The following is a 6,000-nucleotide window of genomic DNA, read 5'->3' as shown; positions in this document are numbered from 1 at the left end:
CTAACACCCAAGAATAGTAGAGAGAAGTACCAGGAGGTTTGCTCCACAGTTTGGAAACTAGTCTCACATGCTGTGGGAGAGGACAGCTTAGATAGAGAAGGGAACACCAGGTAAAGTGTGTTCTGAGGACCTGTTCAGGATGGGAGATATGTGGTGAAAGTAGACTATAGACCAAACATGATGGCCACCCAATACCCCTATTGCAGACCACAACACCCAAAAGGAGAGAGAGAGCAAAAGGGAATGCCCTGCCTCAGAGGCGGGGTGGGACGGGGGAGGGAGGGAGATAGAGTGGGGATTGTGGGAGGAATACTGGGATTATTGGTGGTAGAGAATGGACACTGGTGGAGGGATGGGTACTTGATCATTGTGTTACTGGAACACAAGCACAAAAGTTTATAATTCTGTAATTGTACCTCCCGGTGACCCACTAATAATAAAAAAATAAATAAAAAATAAATAAATAAAATTTAGACACTTAATATTAAAAAAAAAAAACGGTCTCTCTGAACTCATGGTAAAGGATGGCTTTTCCTGGGAACATCTCGCTATATTTCCCAGACAACAGTCCTCAGGCCAGGCTAGTTTTTCCTAACCCCAACAAGGTCCTTGTTCAGTTACTTCTTTTTGGGTCCTATCAGAGTTTGTTCCATGATCGTGCTCTGAACTTAGTATACTTCTTTTGGCGCTTGGCCTATTCCTCTCAAAGCTAGGGTAGCTTCTGGCTTGCCCTGGGTCCACCCAAGTACCTCAGCAGGACCAACCTTTTTGGGTGTTAGGAATTAAAGCCAATCTAAGGGCAACTAAGGCTTAAGTCAAGTAATTATGACATATGCCCAAGAGTAAATATCATTCTGAGTCAACTCCCATTTTACAAAATCATAGCATTAACTGTCTTCCAGTGTCTATGCAAAAAGGATATTACTCTAAAATAAAAATACGCAAAGGACATAAAAGAACAAGAGAAGCAATATTTCACTTACACATACAAAATCTAGAGCCATCAGAAGGTTTGACTCTACAAGTTACGTGTCTGATTAGGAGATACCTGTGACTAAGCAGAGCACAGAGGAGAAGTTTAGTTGAACAAAGGATTGGATGTGCTTAAAGCTAATTTCAACTAAGCTCATTTGAGTACATATTTTTCTTTTGACATAATTTTGACTTTGGAGGCCGTGATAGCATAGAGCTGCTTAAACTGTCATCCTAGCGTAAATATGTGCTTAGTTCCCAAGAATCTTCCTGCTTTCCAAAAGGCTAAGGATCTGTATTGCCGCCAACAATATGTATAATGGTACCAGTGACTTCCTATCTCTCTCAACATTTGCTATTGTTAGATTTTGTTTCAGTCATGAGTGGGGTGTGTTAAAGGTGAAGTCAATGGTACTTCATGATTGATGCTTTATTTGGGCTGTAAATAGTTCATTAAGTGAATGAGTTGTACTAGATCATCCTGACTGCTCTTACACTCAACTCCCGAAGGTAGATAAAAGGAAGAATGTAAGCTGAAATTATTTATAAGAGCATCATATATATCTTCAGTAAAAAGTAAAAAGTAAAGGCCCTCCCGTTGATCATCGATTTGCTTGAGCGGGCCCAGTAACGTCTCTATTGGAGACTTTGTTGTTACTGTGTCTGGCATATCGAATACGTCACGGGTAGCTTGCCAGGCGCTGCCGTGCGGGCAAGATACTCTCGGTAGCTTGCCGGGCTCTCCGAGAGGGGCGGAGGAATCGAACTCGGGTCGGCCATGTTGGCTGCGTGCAAGGCAAACGCTCTACCGCTATGCTATCGCTCCAGCCCATATCTTCAGTAGACTATTGGAAACTTTAAAAGATTTCTGTTTACCTTCTAACTAACCAAACACTTTCAGATTGTCTGAGCCATGGGGCTAAGAATCAGGTTCTTGGTTGAAGATGCTTTAGTTCGTGTGAAAAACCTTTCCACACATGCAGACACAGCCGCCAACCGTTGCTCAGATGATAACACAGAATTAAAGTTATGGATTTAACAATCCTTCTTTTAAACATCTGGAGGCAAGAACTTTCCCCTTTATAGTGAAAGTGATATAATAAAACAATGAGTAAGAGCTAAGTAGAATATTACTTAACAAGGATTATACCCAAGTAAGAAGAGTCATTACAGTTGACAGCAGACATATGGCAGCCCCTTCCTGCCCAGCTCAATACACACTTTTGGTCCTCATCACAGAGCTGCACCTAGAACCTGTATCACCATTGTTCAGTTTCCTGCTCCATTCTGTGACCCGAGATGGCTCTAAGACTGAGAAGGAAAAGGTTCAAGAAATTGGCACCAGCACGTTTGTAAAACATTTGTGATACATATGAGTTCCCAGTCGCTTAGTAAAATGACAGTAAGCATCTCTAGTAAGTACAAAGCTGAGGTTTCTTCCAGATGGCATTGTCTCCCTGAATGAAAAACGAGAAAGTAGGAGTGAGGAGTTCCTTCTCTCAAAAAGGACCCAGAGAGGAATTCTACACCATCTCCAAATTTCCAACACTAAAGGAACAAACATGATGACCTCTTAGTATCTGTATTGCAAATCTTAATGCCCAGAGAGTAAGAGGAAAATTGTCTGCCATAGAGGGAGGGGGGAGGGTTGAGATGGGGTAGACGGATACTGGGGATATTGGTGGTGGAAAATGTACACTGGTGGAGGGATGGGTGTTCGATCATTGTATGACTGAAACTCAAACATGAAAGCTTTGTAACTGTAGCTCACGGTGATTCGATTTAAAAAAAAAAATTTCCAACACAGTTGCCTCAAGAAAGAAGTTGAGTTTTCTTCACAATCCAACATTACAGAATAACGTAGTATTCTCTGCATTCCACCACTCACAGAGTTCACACTGTCGAATGCCCTGCAAAGCTGGAGGGTCACCTAACAGGAGGGTCCCCCAGAAACGTGTGCCTGCCACTGGACCCCACTTTATAGATGAGGTCAAGCGGTCAAACCTGAATCAAATGGTTTTCTCATATCTCCTACCTGACACTCCACATAACCCAAAGGCCCTTCCCAACTTGGCTCAAATTCCCTAAAACCTCAGTCGAAATTCAACCTGGGCTTGTGACTCTTGGCAAAGGATTCAGCAGGGCCTCCAAGCTCCCCCAGCCAGCAGCATACACGCCCTTCCCTCCCTGGATGACCCTGGGCCCAGCCTTCCTATGTGTGAGTGAGCATGTCTGCATGTGTGCACATGTGTGTTCATCCAACGTGATGACTCCCGTTCAGAAACCCAGGCCTTCCATCCCCTGGTGTTGACCCCACACCCCAGCCCACACTGACAGTGACAAGTTCCAGATCATCCTCCCTCACGTGTCCATTTAGTCTTGGGCTCTCTCCTGGGCAGGTCCCAGGTCTTAGTCTCACCCCTGATTCCCCCCACCCTATCCCCCTACCCACCCCTCCTTGCAATTCAACCTTCCTGAGCACCTCTGATGACTCTTCTCATTACCTCAGGGTAAAACAAAGTGAAATCACTTCCACTTTATCAGGGAGGGAGATCTGCAAACCCTTAACAGGGTTTGCTATATCTATGCACGGAGAATTCCAGCACAGGGAATTTCAAAACTTAACTTTAATTCTCTTCTGGGAATGCAAGCTGCAATCTCCTCAACTCAAGAAGCATATTTTGAGCAATTGCAACTCTGTGACTGCCTTAAACCCCAAAGGGACTTACACTAAGGAAACCTTAGTGTTCCTAAAATTCACAGTAAATTAAACAAATAAAAACAATAAGATGTCGGGAGGAACTGGGAAATGGATACAGCTATAATCTTAGCATATAATATATAATATAATCTTAGCATATCAAAAGCTCTATCAAGGAAAGCCTTTTAGCCTGGCTTATAACTCAGTGTATGAACTATGAAATTCTTTAAAATCTAAGAAGACATATCTTAATGAACATTAAAGATGAGAATTCACACATAAGGAGAGACAGACATAGAATGATTGCACTCATTTGTGGAATATAAAACAAAACATAGTTTGACTCAAGGATAGTAGACACAAGGGCCAGGAGGACTGGTTCATAGTTGGAAGCTTGCCCCAATACAGAGGGGGTTGAGGGGGTTGGGTGTGCGCATTTAGGATAGAGAAGGGACCACTATGACAATGCTAGTTGGAAATGATCACTCTGGACAAGAATTGAAGGCTAAAAGTAGGTAAAGGGATGTACATGATAACCTTTTAGTACCTGCATTACAAACCATGATGCCCGGAGAGAGAGAGAGACAGAGAGAGAGAGAGAGAGAGAGGGAAAGAGAAAGTGCCTGCCATAGAGGCAGCCTGGGGGGCAGAACCTCTATTGGGGGGGAACTGGGAATATTGGTTGTAGAAGCATACATTGGTGATGGGACAAGTTTTGGAACAATTGTATGACTGAAACCCAATCATGACAGGTTTGTAATTGCAATCTCGTGGTGATTCAGTAAAAAGGAAAAAGAGAATTCACATTGGAATCCTTGTTTATTCAGAGAAAAGCAGTGTCCCCTCTCACACCATATACTCATGTATTACATAGTTCATTGTTTTACAGGGGGAAGGGAATTTTTCTCTCAGCTGGGCACAGAGTTATGTCTCCGAGCCAGAATGATACTGCAGCAGATAGGATTCTTGCCTTGCCTACAGTCAACCCAGGTTTATGGACATGTAAATCGGAACTTGGGGATACTGTTTAGGCATGTAAATAGACATAGTCAGGCATTTATTGGAAAGATAGGAAAACAGTATTCTGAGAGAATATCTGCAAACCTGTAATTCATGACAGAATTATTCGCAATCGTTTAAACATTGAATCAGCCCATTGACAGGACTGGATAAAGCAGCTGTGGTGTAGGCATTTGATAAAATATTATTTTTCCATTAAAAATGTGAAATTTCCATTAAAAATGTGAGTTTTTGATATGCTAAGCTTATATTATATATTATATGCTAAGATTATAGCTGTATCCATTTCCCAGTTCCTCCCGACATCTTAGTGTTTTTATTTGTTTGATTTACTGTGAATTTTAGAAACACTAAAGTTTCCTTAGATCAGTCGAAGAACTCCACATTGGGACCCATGGCCTAGAATGGAACAAACAAATGAATGGGGGAAAAATAGACAAAAGCTGAGATGTTTATGCTGAGTGAAATGAGTAGGGAAGGAAAGACACTGATCATATCACTTCCATTACATGTGAGAATGAAGAACTAAAGCACGCCACCAGCAAAACTCAACAAAAATAACTTCTGGACTCAATGGGAACCACGGTGATTAGCAAAGGGAAAGAGGGGAGGCATGAGCATGGGAGAAGTCGGGGAGGTGGGCACTGAAGCCTGGGTGGAGCTTCCTATGCACACACACAGCTGTCAGAGATACACCTCTGAAATGCCGTAATATTGTAAACTAACCATGAATCAGCAAGGTAGGCCTGGGGTGGAGGGATCGTGTTGGTTTCAGATCTGGAGGCGTGGGTATGTGAGGTTGATTCCTATATAGACTAGACTAGAAGGTGGTCCCCGCCAGGAAGCGATCAGCCCTTTGGGGTGCACACAGAACTGTGTTCTTGAGTCTATTAAAAACAGGGAAGGTCTTCTTCCCACTCTGCCTGAGACAGCCCTGATTTTACTCCATCTGTCTAGGCATTCATTGTTGATAATTATCTCCATCTACTCTCAAAGGTGCCTCCTATTCATCAGATTCCTAGATTCATTGGATAAAATGTTCCAGTGTAATTCATTACAGAATTCACTATTGATGCTACCCATTTCTCTCTTTGAGAACTCCTAAGAGGTGTCACTCTGGTCTCAGTTACAGGGTAGCTGTGTTGTTCCTACATATCTGTTGTATTTTTTGTCTCTTGGACTCAAGTCGGGACTGGTCCTGCTTCCCATTCTGTGTTCAGCCATGGCTAGGTGCTTGGAGTGAACTGTAATATTTAACTTCATATCCGTTCATTGAGAAGTTCTACATGGAGCTGGAGAAGTTCTAT

This window comes from Sorex fumeus, unplaced genomic scaffold (genome assembly GCF_029834395.1).
Source record: "Sorex fumeus unplaced genomic scaffold, SorFum_2.1 ptg000011l, whole genome shotgun sequence".
NCBI classification, from domain to species: domain Eukaryota; kingdom Metazoa; phylum Chordata; class Mammalia; order Eulipotyphla; family Soricidae; genus Sorex; species Sorex fumeus.
Note: the sequence above shows the minus strand (reverse complement) of the source record.